Source organism: Carya illinoinensis, chromosome 9, assembly GCF_018687715.1.
Source record: "Carya illinoinensis cultivar Pawnee chromosome 9, C.illinoinensisPawnee_v1, whole genome shotgun sequence".
NCBI lineage: Eukaryota > Viridiplantae > Streptophyta > Magnoliopsida > Fagales > Juglandaceae > Carya > Carya illinoinensis.
Window position 1 is genome coordinate 41423455 of NC_056760.1, and position 18828 is coordinate 41442282.

The window sequence follows — 18828 nt, forward strand, 5'->3', positions numbered from 1 at the left end:
TTGTGAAATTTCTTTGTGGTTGCAGCAATTCTCTTTTTTTAATAAAATAAAATCAGACTGTTAGATTTTTTTTTATAATTGTATCATTCATTTCATTTATCTATCTCTCTTATAATAAAAAAATAAAATATAATAGAAAAGAAAAGGACATGGAGAGGAGAGAAAGAATGAGTGAAACTTTGAGAGCTACATCTCCCTTAATCCCAATTGTAATTAAATACAAAGTCGAGATCGATATTTATATGGGAATTATATCAAGATGAGATAAGATTGATAATTATCTTGATCATTATAAAAATGAAATATCTTGATTTAATAACTAGAGAAGCCAAGTCACTTTATCCGATAAGTATGAAAAACAAATCACTTGATTAGGATAATATAAAATCAAATTCTTGATACTATCTCCAACATCCTCTCAAACTCAAGTTTAAGAATTCTAACATATTGAGTTTGAAACTTGAGTGTAACGACCTTCATATCTGTTGATTGATTACCAAAGAGATGATGAAACTCACAACAATGGTTTACTTATGGACTTAGTCAACTGTATATAGGAACAAATTCCAAAAATGGATATAAGTTTCAAACAATGCTCACGACAAACTAAAAAACCAATGCAAATGACTCACAACTAATAAACATACTCCAAATGTATGGATTCAATACAAAATATAACGCCAATAGCAGATGAATATATATATATATATATATATATATATTTGTGGGAAGTAAATCTAGTGGAAAAGATTTAAAAGAAATATTTCATAGGATCCTGGCATTAGCCAGGGGATCTAACACCATGATAAAAAATAAAATATAATAGAAAATGAGATTAAGTAGAGAGAATGAGTGAGAAAGACTTTGAGTGCTACATCTTTTTTATTCCCAATTGCGATTCAATATAAGTAGGATTCCATATTTATAAGAAAATTGCATGGAGACGAGAAAATCTTAATGGCTTGATTATTATAAAAATCAAATCACTTAATTTTTTTTTTTGATAAACAACATTGTATTATTCCAAAGTCTCTATAAAAGAGGAAGAATACAAGGATAAATTTCCTCCAATACAATGAGAGAATAATTTAAACACATAGCATCCTTTCTAAGAGCATGAGCAATTCTATTGTTGTTTCTACCAGTATGTTGCACTACCCAAGTATCAAAATTAACCAGTAGAGATCTTACATTTGCCAATATCATACTAGTACTAGTTCCATTTTCTTTAGAACTTTTGCACCCCTAAACTGTTTGCAAAAATCTCGTTCCAAAATTATATCTTTAAAACCCAAGTCATGATAAAATAATATGACCTGGAGAGCAACTACTGCCTCTACTAGAAGAGGGTCAACAAACAAGTCCCTTTTCATTCTAAATGTTGCCTTGATATTGCCCTCTCAGTCCTGAATAACAGCTCCTATCCCCCACCCTGCAATGAATACTGTCCAGGGCAACATCCTAGTTTAGCTTGAAAATACCTTGAGAATGGGTCTGCCATGCTTCATTCATAGACACAGTAGTTTTAGTGCAACCTCAGGGTTTTGATAATGGTCTAATTTCAATGAGTAAATCCTTAGCTTGATGTACTAGTGTAGAAGGATGAGTAAATTTATTCTTGAAAATATATTCATTTCTTCTTTTCCATATCAACCATCAAACTACAACGAATTCTTACATATTTGACTGATTCAAAGCAGCAAACATTTTCTCCACTTGTTCCTTGAAACCTTGGTTGTGTGATCCACTTTTTTAAATACTGGTTTTGCATTGTCCCCATACATCACTAGTTGAAATGCATTCCTATAGTACGTGCTCAACTGTCTCATGGTGTTGTTTACAAAAAGGACACTCAGGATTATTAATAACCTTCATGATGGATAGATTGGCTCTTGTTGGAAGTGCATTGAGACAGGCTCTCGAAAGAAGATTTTATTGGCATTAGGGATCTGCAGGTGTCATATCTTGGCCCACTCATCTTGCTTAGACTGTAGGGCTGAGGACTGACCTTTGTCATGATCTTGTAGTTCTCCATAGAGATGATATGCACTTTTGACAATAAAATTATCCTCAATTGTGCTCCTCCAAATCCTCTTATCAAACCTATTGAAGTGACTAATAGGAATAGCTTTATAACTGTTGCTTCTTCTCTGGAAAATAAGGCATTGACTAGTGATTTGTTCCATTAATGAGTATTTGAGTCAATAAGATTTGAAACTTTGGTATCAGCCTGTAAAAACCTAGTCAAGCTTTAAGGTTGAAAAGTAGTATGCTAAGGAAGCCACTTGTTAGTCTAGATACTAACTGTCTTTCCATTGCCTATCCTTTATAAAAGGCCATTCTCCAAAAGAGGTCTTTCAGATAAAATACTATGTTAGATGTAAGAGGGATTGCTGCCCAATTTAGCTTTCAGGAAATCAGTGGCTGGGAAGTACTTTACTCTGAGAACTTGAGCAGTAAAGGAGTGAGAATTCTAAATAAGCCTCCATCCTTGTTTGGCCAGCATAGTAGTGTTAAAGTTCTCAAACTCCCTGAATCCCCAACCTCCTAGCTTCTTAGCTCTTCTCATTTGTTGTCATCTCCCCCAGTAAATCTTGTTCTTTTGTGCCTGTTAACCCCTAGTAGTTGTTCATAGCTTTGTTAAGAGTTTGTAGCAATTGTTTAGGAAGTTTGAACAAACCTATGCTATAAGTCAGAATGACTTGCACCACTGCTTTGAAGAGGATCTCCTTGCCTGCTTGTGAGAGGTATTTACTGTTCCAATTTCTTAAATTGTCCTCCATATTATCAACGATGCCTTTGAAAGAATTAGCTCTAGATCTCTCCACCAATGCTAGTAATCCCACGTATCTCTCATAAGAGGTAGTGGCCCTTATTCTTTCAATGCTAGTGATGATTTGCTTAGTCTTTTCTCGGGTGTTCTTGCTGAAGAAGATAGAGGTCTTGTCTTTGTTGAGCCTTTGACTAGAAGTATTTTCGTATGAGTCCAATAGCATGAACAACCTACTTCACTCCAATGAATTAGCCTTACAAAAAAGGAAGATGTTGTAACAGCCCGCTAGAAATTCAATTGTGGAATTTCTATTGACTTTAGGAACCTCGTGAAGACTCTATAAATTTTCACGAATCCATTAATCATATAGGTTTTAGTCTAACTACATAGTTAGTGTTATTACTCATTATGGTATCAGAAGTGTCAAAATGTATTATGATTTGTGTCATTAGACTCGGAGGGTCATTTAAGGTCTTATGGCGCAATAACACTTTTTCATATTTTCGGACGAAACGTCGGTTCAAAATTGTGGATATTATTGGATAAAAATATCTTATTTTAATTTTGTAGATATTATTGGATAAAAATATGTTAAGCTAATTTCGTGGATATTATTGGGTAAAAAATATCTTGAGATGATTTTTATAGATATTATCGGGTAAGAGAGTCCTACAATTAACTCTCACTTTAGGTAAGGGAGACTTACACTCAACTCTCACTCTAGCCTCATCTCTTCCATATCTCATCCATAAATATCTCCAGCCACCTCCCTCCCACGAAATTATCTTCATTTACACTTTCCATTGAAAGAATACCAAACACTCTCCCTCGGACAGCTTTTAGGTGTTCTTTTGCACGCCCATTTCGAAGCTTTTGTAAGTGTTTTATCATAAAGTCTCATTCATATAAGTTGTTCCTTTTTTAGTCTAGTTTACGTGGATATCTTATTTCTTCCATTTGAAGATTATTATTCAGTCAAATATTGTGTAAACTATAGAAAGGTCATTCTGGGAGATAAACTGGAGAATATGTTATAGTTTGGAGTTTTTGACCAAGCTAATGGATAGGTATTGGTCCGAAATTTTTATGGAATATTGTTAACATGTGTATATGATTATTGGTTAAGGATTTTTGCATGATTGAATGTTTTGATGAAATATTTTCTTAGATTTAGAAACTTAGAAACTGGAAGAGGAAAAACAGCTTCTGTTTTGAGAAAGTTTAACTCTTTGGTGGTCTAAACCTACTCCAATGACTTTGATAATTTTATTGGAGGATTCTAAGTATCTTATATACATGTTATATTATTATTTTGAAGATATTTGATGTTAGTTTCAAAGATATGAAATTTTATACAAACAGATATACAGATAAGCTAAAGTGTGGATATTCTTGGCTAAATTTATGTTTTGGTTAATTTTTAACCATGTGATCTGGAATTAGAAGCTTATATATGTTTTAGGACATCTTTTTAAACCATGTGATGGTTTGGTTTGAAGATCACAGCTTTATAAGTCATAAATCAAAAGGTTAATCAAAACAAGTTAAAAACAAAAATCAATGGAAATAGCATATAGGAATTTCGGCCCTATGGAATTTTAATAGTTGTGATTAGTTTTAAATTTTTCTAAATTGATATTTGAGTTGAGAATAAAATTTACATGAGTCATATAAATTTTGGTGACTTTTGGAATTAGTATACAAAATCCTTAAGTTATGGGTAAAACGGTCATTTTCCTACATGTAGAGAGTAAAATGGAAATGTTACTCTTTAAGTTAGTATTTTTCATATTTCATATTATTAGTGATTTAGTGCTAACTTTTAGAATCACTAATTACAAATCCTCATGATCGCGCTTGAGGTTTTATAATAAACACAGAGATCGAGGTAAGTTAGCTTTTAACTTACTAGCAGTCTACTGTGTATGTATGCTAAGTAAAGAAACTACAGTGTATGTATATGTGTTATCATATATGTCATGTCATGCCGAGTCATCACGTAATTGTCTGTTATACAGAATTTATTCTGTCATCAATTTTTATCTGTTACATAATATATTCTGTCATGTATTGTTGTACATTACAAATACATCATGCTAAGTATGCCATCTATTACATGTATGTCAAGTCATGTAATATTCACTGTTGCAAGTATGTTATGTTAAATATGTTGTCTATTATATGTTATGCCATATTACGAAATTTTTCTATCTCAAGTTAGTCATGTATTTTAAGTTATGTTCAAGTCACGTTATGTTACGTCAGGGTTTCAGTCCTTTCGTATTCCAGTCACGTTTCATCTTGAGTTACATTCAGTTTCGTGGGGTCCACAACAACTGTGGCACACGAAATATAGGGTCACAGCAATTGTGACGCATACACTACGTGAGACACAACAATTGTGACACGTAGAATACATGGAGCCACAACAACCGTGGAGTATGTATTTAACTGCATTGTGACGTGTAGAATACATGGGGCCACAACAACTGTGGAGTATTTATTTACACGTAGAATACATGGGGCCACAACAACTGTGGAGTATGTATTTAACTGCATTGTGATGTGTAGAATACATGGGGCCACAACAACTGTGGAGTATGTATTTAACTGCATTGTGATGTGTAGAATACATGGGGCCACAACAACTGTAGAGTATGTATTTTTCATGTTAAGTCAAGTTTCAGAACAAGTTCATGATAAGTCAAGTTTCAGATCAAGTTCATGTCAAGTCAAGTTCAGTTCACGTTTTAATTTAAGTTATGTTAATTATGCTATATACATGGGGCCACAACAACTGTGGAGTATGTATTTTTTCATGTTAAGTCAAGTTTCAGAACAAGTTCATGTTAAAACAAGTTTCAGATCAAGTTCATGTCAAGTCAAGTTCAGTTCAGGTTTCAATTTAAGTTATGTCAATTATGCTATGTTGTACGTCAAGTTATGCTTTAATTACTTATGAATTTGATTATACATTCATACTTTTACTGTCATCCATGCATCATTAGCCTGTGTGGAAGTTTTTGTTAACTTACTGAGATTTGTAATCAAATCTCACTGTGGTAGTCCCAACTACCATTCCTCCCGAATGGTAGATCTTGTTACAGGACTTGAAGGAGGATCAAGAGCTGACCAACTAGACACAGTTGACTAAGTGACGGTGCGACATCAATGTTAATATAGTAGTTAACGTAAATTACTACTTGTACGATGGAGTTGCATCTCTAGTACTTTTTTTATCATAACCATTTTAGACTAGTGTTGTGATCTTAGTTGTTCAATAGGTTTTTATGTATGAAGTATGTTTTAAGCATTTGAGATATTTTCAATTTGGTGCATAGTATTGCTAAAGAAAAAATTTATCCGCTGCGAATATTGCATATTGTTAGATGCATGTTAGGAACATTGCATCTTATATATTATGAACAGGGGCAGGTAAACTTGTATTGCATGTCTCGACGTTTCAAATATCCGTTCGATCCCAAATAGAATTTGGGGGCGTCACAGATGTCATCTGCAAAAAAAAGGATGGTTAATATAATATGAATTAATCTACCCAACCTCCGGTTATCTAACCGCACGCCACACTCCTGACGTGGCGAACCCAGTTCTTCACCAAGTCACAATTTATTAAGTCATTCATCCCTCCCGAGCTGCGGCATTCTCCTCCCCCTTCTCCCTCAGACCTCTCAGAGACGTATCTCCTTCATTCCCACTCTTCTCCCTCAGACCTCTCAACTCTCCCTCTCGAACCTTTCACTCAAAGCTTCTGATATGACTATAACCTCAGACTTTTCTCTCTCATGCCTTCTTTCTCACCCCCTTCAGTCTCAAACCCTAGAAAACTTCACAGTAACCTCTCACTCGACGCAGTACTCTCCCTCTTCTCCCTCTCAAACCTCTACCTCAAGACAGAACTCTCACCCCTTCTCTCTCTCTCACCCCTTTAGCCCAAGTTGCTGGACCAATTCACCACAACCTTTGAAGACCCATCTCCCTCACCCCCTTCAGTAGAAGAAATCGTCCTCGAAGGTACCATTTTTTTATTATTTTTTTCTAATTGAAAAGGTCAAAACTTCATATCTTGAAGCTTTGTAAAATCCGTGGGTTTTTGGGATTTCCTTAATAGGTGGCTCGTGCTTCGGCTTTCTCTCTTGGACTCGTTTACGGTAGCCTTAAGCTCAAGTACCTAAAGGCACTTCCGATCATTGCTTCTTCTTTATGCAAAAAGTACTAATGTTCGATTGGATTGCAAAAATTCATTTATCATTTGCATAAAATTTCTTAGTTTTGGAATTTAGAGCTCAGTCAGTAAATGTTAGATTGGAATACATATTTAAAAGTTCATTCTTTTAAATCATGTACTGCCAAGACTGGCTCGTGAAAGTTTTTTTTCCCATCTTTAGGCAAAGGCTAATTCTCATAAGAAAGCTAAAGTAAAGGCTCATCACTAATGGGAATAGGCTCCCATTAATGATGGGATTTAGGCATGTCTTCTGTTTGGTATAGAAATAATAAATAATGATTGATTGTACCAATTTGTTCATCTTTACTTTGAAGCATTTTAGATTTTGATACCCAGCCCATAGCTGAGGAAGTTTCTTATGAGCCATTGTTTTCTCTAAGATCTCTTTACATGGTAGCCCCCAATTTTCATGACACCAATTGTCATGACATTTCAATTTTTACTTCTGCAAACCATGGGGGAAAAATCTTAGATGATTGTATTTTCCCTTTGTTTGAATAATTATCATTTTTTTTTCTTTGCTTTGAATTCCTATTGTATGATTTCTACAGTGTTTGATATGCCCTTTACCCTCTTGGCATTTGTTTAATGATCTATGGGATGAAGCTAAATCTGATAATAATTCTAGGTCGATATGTGGTTTCAACTACTTATGTTTGACAAAAGAAACTCATAATAAACTTATAGATGGATTTGTTGTATACCTTGTACCCTAGGTGCCACCTGGACTTTCTTTGTTTTTTACTTATTCTAAATGAATTGATGAAATGATCAACAATCTTCTTGGGATTTGTATAGGATGTGCAGCTCGTCCCAACTAATGGCTGGTCTTCAGGCAGGTGCTTTTGTTACTTACTAAAAATTTAATTCAATTCCTCATATATGTTTTTCTATTTTATCTACAGAAATAATGATGGGTATCTAAAAATGGGATTGGACAGCACTTTGGACACTTGCAGGACTGAAGATTTATGGAAATAGTTGCAACCAAATAATGGCTTTAGCCGCTGGTTTTGTCTGTCGTTGTATTTGTTTAAACTCAAGTTAGAGAAGTACAATACATTCTTGTTGTTTTATTTTGAAAACTAAATTGGTGTATTTCCTTCCATAGTTGTATGTTGAGTTATAAGTGTTAATTAATACTTGTGAAGTAGGGAGCATGTCATTTATATGCAATGGAATGAGGTGCTACTTGTGAAGTAAAGTCCCTGAAAAGGATGTCAATCCTTCACATGCATTGTTTGGGTATGTGAAAATGCAAGCTGGAACTTATTCATTCGAAATGCAAAGGTTCACATGTATTTAATCACCAAGTCTCAGCCAGCACAAGCATTATGTTATATATATAATTACATATATATATATATGTATGTAAATGGGAAACAGAGAGAGTATTTCCAAGAATCCTGAATGTTACATTTTCAAAGCTTCAAATCTCAAATAACAAATTATAAAATGTTGAAGGATGAAGTAAGCCATTATTTTTACTAAAGCAGATGTTGTTTTATGTAAGTAGTAAATCTAAATAGATACCATGACAAGACAAATATATAGTAAATTAAAAATTATTATGTGTGCACAAGCATATTAGAAATGATAAAGACATGAAATTCTTCATTCTGTGTACACAAACAGACCCAACAAGCAATACACAAGTCATTCCATTGCCATCCATCATGGATTGCAACACGAATTGCAGTCTTCTTCATTTCAGGGTTGATCCCAACTCTAAATGCAAAGGTCCACATACATGTATTTAATCGCTAAGCCTCACCCAGCACAAGCAATACATTATATATATAAACAAATAAATAAATTGAAGTCTATATGTAGAAGTAAAACAATGTCCAAAACATAACCAAGATGACGAAATACATAACATATAAATTTGGCTTTGAACAAAAAGTACATTCATCAACTCTAACATTCAAAACTACATTAATCAACTGGAAATTCGGCTTTGAACGATCTACAATTCCTTCATCTTATTGTGGAACTCATCTGTAAGCCATAATTCTCCAAGGCATTCACATCCCTCTATTCTTAAGAGCAAAATAATTATCTTAATCTGTAATCCAATGTTTCAAAGTACTACAAACAGCAAAATACCAAGTTTACATACAAAAAACTATTACAATTCCATACCCCACATTTCATAGAAACATATTACACTATAACCCAATGCCAAAGATGCATTATCAACTTCAAATTTCTCAACTGCAGTAACATAGTTCCATGAAAGATGCATTATCAGATCAGCATCAATCTCTCGTTGGAAAGCAGGCCTTTGAACTTCTAGTGTCCTTTGCATGTTCAACCTTCATTGTATATGCCTGTACCAAGAAAGGAAGAAAAAGTCATAACACTAACAGCTATGTACATACTTGTACCAACAAAGGAAAAAAAAAAAAAAAAAAACCCTCTGACATTAATACATAACACTAACTACTATGTATATACCTCTAGCAACAAAGGAAAAAAAAAAAAAAAAACACTAAGACAGTGTATTAAAGATTTTGCTATATCAACACATCTGGCCCTCTTGGGACTCTTTGGTTACAGAACATAAAAAACATCCGTACTCGTGAGTAGAACTAGCAAACCAAAGGTTGGAGCCATACTGTGACGCCCCCAAATTCTGTTTTGGATCGGACGGACATTTGAAGTATCGAGACATGCAATACAAGGTTACCTGCCCCCGTTCATGACATATAAGATGCAATGTTCCTAACATGCATCTAACATTATGCAATATTCGCAGCGGATAATTTTTTTCTTTAGCAATACTATGCACCAAATTGAAAATATCCCAAATGCTTAAAACATACTTCATACATAAAGATCCATTGAACAGATCACAACACTAGTCCAAAATGGTTATGATCCAAAAAATACTAGAGATGCAACTTCATCGTACAAGTAGTAATTTATGTTAACTATTATATTAACATTAACGTCGCACCGTCGCTTAGTCAACTGTGTCTAATTGATTAGCTCCTAATTCTCTTTCAGGTCCTGTAACAAGATCTACCATTCGAGATGAATGGTAGTTGGGACTACTAAAGTGAGATTTGATTACAAATCTCAGTAAGTTAACAAAAAACTTCCACACAAGCTAATGATGCATGGATGACAGTAAAAGCATAAATGCATAATCAAATTCATAAGTAATTAAAGCATAACTTGGCGTACAACATAACATAATTGACATAACTTAAATTGAAATATGAACTGAACTTGACTTGACATGAACTTGATCTGAAACTTGACTTAGCATGAACTTGCTCTGAAACTTGAATTAACATGAACATGATATGAAACTTAACTTATCATGAACTTGTTCTGAAACTTGACTTAACATGAAAAATCCATACTCCACAGTTGTTGTGGCCCCATGTATTCTACACAAACTTGACTTAACATGAAAAATACATACTCCACAGTTGTTGTGGCCCCATGTATTCTACACAAACTTGACTTAACATGAAAAATACATACTCCATAGTTGTTGTGGCCTCATGTATTCTACATGTAAATACATACTCCACAGTTGTTGTGGCCCCATGTATTATACACATCATAATGCAGTTAAATACATACTTCACAGTTGTTGTAGCCTCATGTATTCTACGTGTAAATACATACTCCACAGTTGTTGTGGGCTCATGTATTCTACACGTCACAATTGCTGTGTCTCACGTAGTGTATGCGTCACAATTACTGTGACCTCATACTTCATGTGCCACAGATGTTGTGGACCCCATGAAATTGAATGTACTCAAGATGAAACGTGACTGGAATACAAAAGGACTGAAACCCTGACGTAACATAACGTGACTTGAACATAACTTGAAATACATGACCAACTTGAGATGGAAACATTTCCTAACATAGCATAACATATAATAGACAACATATTTAACATGACATACTTGCAACAGTGAATATTACATGACTTGACATACATGTAATAGATGGCATACTTAGCATGACGTACTTATAAGGTACAGTAATACATGACAGAATATATTATGTAACAAATAAAAATTGATGACGGAATAAATTCTGTATAATAGACAATTACGTGATAACTTGGCATGGCATGACATATATGATAACACACATACAGAGATTGTAATTCCTTTACTTAGCACACATACACAGTAGACTGCTAGTAAGTTAAAAGCTAACTTACCTCGATCTCTGCGTTTCTTATAAAATCTCAAGCGCGATCACGAGAAAAAAAGCTTTGAAATGGGCATGCAAAAGAACTTCTAAAAGCTGTCCGAGAGAGAGTGTTTGATATTCTTTTAATGGAAAGTGTAAATGAAGATAATTTCGTGGGGAGGGGTGGCTGGAGATACTTATGGATGAGATATGGAAGAGATGAGGTTGGAGTGAGAGTTAAGTGTAGGACTCTCTTACCTGAAGTGAGAGTTAAATGTGGGACTCTCTTACCCGAAGTGAGAGTTAAGTGTAGGACTCTCTTACCCAATAATATCCACAAAATTAGCTTAAAATATTTTTATCCATAATATCCACAAAATTAGTTTAAAATATTTTTATCCAATAATATCTACAAAAATTAGCTCAAGATATTTTTATCCAATAATATCTACAGTTTTGAACAGACGTTTCGTCTGAAAATATGAAAAAGTGTTATTGCGCCATAAGACCTTAAATAACCCTCCGAGTCTAATGACACAAACCATAATATATTTTGACACTTCTAACTATCTCCAATAATCAAAACTACACTTCGAATACCATAGTAAATAATAACACTAACTATGTAGTTAGACTAAAACCTATACGATTAATGGATTCGTGAAAACTTATAGAGTTTTCACGAGATTCCTAAAACTAATAGAAATTTCACAATTAAATTTCTAGCAGGCTGTTACACATACCATTTCTGGCAGCATAGGTTTTAACTTCCCCAAATATACAAGCTTACAAAGCTTCAAAGCTTACACATAAACTATATACTTTTTGGCAAAAATGCTGGTGTGTCAGCTTGCACTCATAAATTGTCCGCTTGCTTCTAGATCCTAGGCTACACCCCTTTTGTAAAAAGTAAATCGATAATTTTTTCCATTCTCAATCAATGCTTTAATTTATTTTTGCTTAATTCTTTATTTAAACACTTCCATGGCAAATTAATATCAGTTTTTTCAAAGGCTGACTGTCTTCAAAATGAAAAAATTGAGAAGCTTGGATGATATACAACATTTGCAACCCAATGAATGATATACAACATCAGCAACCCAAAAACTAGTGAATCGTATACAAAATCATCCCCCAAAAAAACACAATAGATGCGTTCTGTGGCATGGTATACAAAATTTATGTGTGCTGTGGACAGTTGATGCCATTCTCAAATAAGAAAATACCCAAAAAATAGCAACCAAAAACCCACAAAACATAGATCCATTTAACACAAAAACACACAAGATGAGTAATGCTAGAAATGGAGAGTTAGTGGGAAACGAAAAGAGAGGAAAAAAAAAAAAAACCATTCTTCAGGATATTCTTACCTTTGTTGGCAGAGGCAACGAAGCAAGACGGCAACAAAACTAAAAGATGAATGGTGATGATGTTGACAGCAAGAATGTGGGAGGAGGGGAAAACGGGGCCCGGGGGGGGGGGGGGGGGGGGGGGGGGAGAATGCGAGGGAACACGGGGAGGGGGTAAGAACGCCCGGGGGGTGAGAGGGAAATTGAATTTAGATTTTCATTGTAGAAGATACAAAATGCACGCTTCATTTAATAAAAAATAAATAAAGGACACGTAGGATGGTGTGCGGAGGTTGTGAAACAGTAAGGGGTTAGGTAGCAGAACTCATATAATATTGACCTCTGGCCAATGATCAAACCAATAGCTTCTGCTATATTGAGTAAGTTACTAAGAATTTCAGAGCAAATGATGAATAGATAGGGTGAGAAGGGATCACCCTGCCCAATCCCCCTAGATGGAGTGGTCTTATCCTGTGAAACACCATTAATAATCAGAGAGTAGGAAGCTTAAGTGACACATCTCATAACAAGAGCAATAATCCACCTTTGATCAAATCCTCTCTTCTCTATAACACACCTTATAAAGGACCATTTGGATTTTTACCTTTGATCAAATCACTTAATTTGATAATTATCAAACACAAACCACTTGACTTAAATAATATAAAATCAAATTGTTGATTTGATATTATTTCCAATATCTCACATTCTAAGCACCAAAAAATCCTTACTATATCCAAATCTCTTTTTTAGGGGGAGATCAAGGAGAAACTTGTAAAATAATGCAGCATCCCCCAATGGCACACATAAAAGTATTGAAGATAAAGATGTATCCAAATGATATATAGTTTTCGGCCAAAGAACGATATTAAACATGTTCGTTTCACAAGTTCATCCAATACGACTCATTTAAAAATTTAACAAGAAAAGAAAATCCTTCCAAGGATTTGGTCATTTTTACCATTAAATAACAACGCAAATGCTACACAAGAAATTTTTAAGAAAATATTTAATACAAATACTATACTTTTCAATTTAATAGTCAATTCTAGCAAAAAGCATGTAGTGGATCAAAGTCATGGCCGATGATAAATGATTTGTAGAAACTCTAAATAGACAAGCTCCATACAAGTTTTTTGTAAAAATGTGAGCCCACTAACAAAGAATAGTTTGTTTTCTTTTTATTAATAATTTTTTTTTGGTTAATTGAGTCACTCAAATCAACCTGTGGGTTAAACTAACCCGGTTATCAAGGTCACAAGTCATGTAAAAAATTGGCAGTTCTACAAACTATATTTGGATGCTGAGGTGATCTCAGATGATCTGAGTTAATCTGTGAACATGAATGTTTGTGGGTTCCATTGAGATATGTTTAAATGTAAATAGGTTGAAATATATGTTTGAATGTATGAAAGAAGTTGAAATGTATTTAACTTATTTATGGAAAGTTGAAAAAGTAATGGGTCTCATCAATAATGGATTTGAGATGAGTTAAGATGATTTCAACAATCAAACACACCTAGTTTGAGACTGAAATTCAACCCAATCAACCAAAGTTAATTTAGTATAGGTCTTTCTTTCTTGTATTTGTTTTTGTTAAAAAGTTACTACTAATGTTTCAGATTTACTTTCCATTTACCACAATGTTAAAATCAAAGTTTCACTTTGTTAAAGATATAAAGAATAAAATATATTTCTTTAAATGGATTTAAATTTTTGTGACAAGTGGTACTAATCTCATATGGTATTAGGGCAGATATTCTAAATTTGAACTTTAACTCTATATTTTATCTAATAATTAATTGTTCCACATATTGGACTCACTTATTGATTTAAGAAACAAGAAACCTTTGTGCTTTGCCATTTATGTGTATTTAACCACTCTCGTCTCTTGAATATTCAATAAAATAACATCATTAACAATCTTCTATAATTAAAATTTAGAATAGTTACAGTTTTATTTACATTTTTATTTACAAGATTCATTTTATTAGTTTTCTTTTGGAATATAAATTTTGAATTTTAAGTTTTATGATTGTTAGCATATCAATAACTAACACGTGTTGAAATAATTTTTTTATAAGTTTTTCTTAAATACATATAGTATTTTTCTAAAATTTATACTGTACTATTGGGCCGTTGATAAACGTGATCATGATAGGCATGTGTGTTCTCTTTATCGGGTCCAATTACCACATTGGGCAGGCCTCGGCCTGGCAGTTGCCTCCGCTGAGTGACAATTCTGATCTTTACACGAACTGGTCTTTTTGGGCCGGAAATGGCAAAGCTATTGTCCATCGTGGATCCAAGCCCTCTACCCAGCTAGCATGCACTTTTCATTGTTCACACAAATGAATCATACGTTGTTCTTGGAAAATAAAAGAAAGAGAAAATTCTTGCAGCTAGCGGCCATAGTCTACATATCATTTTTGCACTAGGGAGCCCGATTTATTGAGGCTTCAATTTCTTTGGTTTTTTCATTTAAAAATTGACCTTGTACTGTGCATGTTTCAGAAAAAAACAAAAAAAGATGCACTATGGAAGATTTTTTGTCAGCTATGCAACTTCCCTGTTGCTCGGAATAAAAGGGGAAAAAAAATGCAAACTTTCATGTTGACTTTGCATGATTAGAATCTCGTATTCATTAATCATAATACCCAGAATTTCAGTGTGGTTCAGTGTGTGTTTCTTGCTGTCTGCCACAATCTCATGTCCAATCCACTCGTGCAATGGAGGAGGCAAATGGTAGTGGGAAAGACAATGAAATCGAGAAAGAAATGGGGTTTGAAAGGAAACACTTCAATTCTTTTAGCCCCTACCTCTTATACAACAAAACCCTAGAGAGATATAGACATGACACGGGAAAAGATATGCCATGCACCGTTTTGTAAACTTGCACTCGAGTATGGGGGTCCAAGTCCTGATGATCTAAAAGGAATCAAAATATTTGAGAAATCCAATTCTTAGTCCTTGAAAACTATGAGCTAAGCCAATAGAATTGTGCTAGCAATTTAAGCTGGTAATTTCTTTAGCAGTTAGATGGTTTTCTTTGTTTTAGTTTTTCATCTTTTTATAAATACTACAACCAAACTAATGTATAAAATACATATGATATCATCATATATATGTGGCAAGTTGAGAAATTCATATATATATATATATATCATGATCATGTTTATATTTGGAGATCGTACGTGTAAATAGGGCTGAGATCACATCTTGCAATACAGGCTAATTACAAAGAAATGGCGGGCCAGCTGAATATTTGAGCTGAAAGCTGAAGAGGAAAAGGAATGAGAAGGCAAAGAGGCCGGTTTTGTCACATGCATGTATAAAGGGGAAGGACGCAGAGTTAATTAATTCCTTTTCTATATTCTAATTTCTCGTTTGGTAACAAAATTTCTACAACTTTCAGCAACTGCTACATGAAAGATTCTTTGCAGTACTAAAACTTGGACTTTGGATTCCTCATTTCCATTGGAAACTTGGAAAGTACTGGAAAAAGAAAAGCCCATTCAAAGCTTTCATCTAGTATATATAATAGGATGTGGATTGAAGCTGTACTCTACTATATGTTTATATTTTCACGTGTGGAGACATTCTCAGTGCTTGTTAAGTCTTGCAAAAACTTTATATATATGAGAGATCCACTCATGTTAAAGGGGTATCTCTCCAAGTCAAAAAGATTCCCACAAACTCGATGGTTCTTATCTTCTGAAGGGCCAAATCGTTCCGGGTACCTCCATCTGGGAGTATATAATTCAGACGATAGTACTGCATTTATATGACTATATACCATGCACTCTAGATCAGGAACCACTGGGGTAGGGTTTCTTGCCCAAGAACATGGGGAGGTGGGCAGGGACTCGGGAGACCAATGGCGTGGAATTGAGTATTAGTTGTTTTCCTTTTATGAAACCCTAATTGCAAACAAAAAAAACACTACTCAGTACTCTTGCCTTGCTTAATTTGTGAAGAATTGATCAGCTTAATTATTCCAACTAGCATCAACATCACATAACTATTTCCTCTAAAATAAAATGAATGGCACTAGAACTTTTGAACTTGCAAACAATACCACAGAATATATTCAAACCATTAACTTCATGATCCTGTTCTTGTACACAACTCAAGTCGTGCCCGACTGAGGTTTGGTGCCTCAAAAAGGCCAGGTATGATAATTACTAATTAATCGGCTAATTGAGGCCTAGCTTAGGGCTAAGGGGCAGGAAAATTGAAAATTGACAGGTCCAAATGGGCAGCAATTTTTCAACACTCTTTCCAAAGTGGGTACAATGTCACGTGGAGGGATCAAACTGTGTGAAACTTGGCAGCACATTAGGGGTGGAGAGTTGCAGAGTAGACCGCATGTGTGAAGAGGATGCATGATTTTGTTGGGCAGCTGTCTTCTGTCATAGGACTGAATCACGTGACAAGCACGAGGGTCCCCACCCCTCTCGAATGTCTGTCTTCGATTCCTCTAAATTATTAATTGCAGACCTCTCAATACTCTTCCCCTACATCCCTGTACTCCTATGGTTATCAACTAGTCATTTGGGTGCCATTAAATTCTTGATAAGCTTGATATCATTAGGTTAGAAATTGCCTCTCAAACTCTCAAAAATTACACAAAAAAAAATAATGGAACATATAATATAACTCCAAAGATACATAGTATATATATAGCAGATACATGAGCAATGAATGATAAAGTTGCTATTTAAAGTACCCAAATGTGGCACTTTTGTCTTTCTATTGTGTAAAATATTGGGAATGGGCCCTGAGAAAAATGCTTGCATTAACTCCAAAAAATGTCCCTTATCTTCAACATCTTGGTAGTCCACTGTATATCATACATACCTCGCCTTAAAATAATGGGTCCTACCAATTTTTTCTCCATACCTTATTCATCAATGGGTCCCGTCCACCTTTGACAAGGGCCCCTCCATTTTTGACCACAGAATTTTTATTTTTTATTTTTAGAGAAAACATCCAAATCCCAATCCGCTTTGAATATAATAATATATATGTATACACTTCAACGATGTAGTGGACCTTCAACAACCTAAACCCCCCATTTATGACAGGGAAATCGAGATGGCTTATCTTGGCCACAAAAATTCAAAAAAATTCAAAGTGGTGTTCAAAATCCACAAAGACTGAACTGGCAGATATCGAAGCAAGTAGAAGCATTGAAAAGACTGATGGGAACTGGAATCTGGGTATATTATCATCCCATTAAACCTGGAGGATTATTATTGTTATCTAGCGATATTGAAGTTCTGATCTCCCCATGATCACCACCACTGCCACTGGTTGATACTGTTTGAAGAAATTGACAAAGCTAGCTAAGGAATATTGGATGGATGAATGTGCACTGAATTCAGCGCTAAAGCAGACAGGAGAAAGACAGACCCCATTGCTATATTGACAATTTGCAGGAAGGACGTGGGCATCGATGAGGGTAATTAAGCACCGGCTCAATCCCACTTCTTCTCGACAGAAACTGGTTTTTATTATACATAATGCCTTCTTGTGGGGACGATGTGTTCTCAAATGTGACAATCTAAGACTCGACGATCGCACGTATCTAGCATGTCATTAGCATGTCACAGGGGATCGATGAATTTCAAGTCACGGTTTTTCCTTTAATTTAAATAAAAACTATATAATTTTATTAAAAATGATCCACTTATAGCGAAAGAATAGTACTGTAATAACAATCTCAAACATGTGAAAAAGAAGAAGAACAAACAAAAAACATTAAAACCACACCTAGGTATGATGTTTATCAATTGTCAAGATTATAACTTTAATATGATCTTTAATTTGGGGTCCTAACAATTCTTTTGGATTGATTGAATTTCACCATATATATATATATATATATATATATATATATATATATATATGTATGTATGTTAATTCCGATTTAGGGTAAAATATAATTTTGGACCACCTTAAAAGACGTTGTAGATCATGTGTGGATACGTACAGAGGTTGGGGTTCAAAACTATGAGCCGCATGTCACCGAAGAACACGAAGATAAACATGGCCACATGCATGCATGGGTTACAAGGCTGGCTATGCACCATTCAAAGGTATAACCACACAGAGAATAACAATAATTAATGCATATATATGTTTCTCTTTGAGGTGGGATGGAATTGCTGTAACAAAGACTTAGATTACGTTTGGGTAGTGAGGTAATATCAAATATTTTGTGAATATATATATTAATTTCTTGTTTATTTTTTAGCTAGGCTTCGAAACGGTTTTCGGTTACTAAAGCA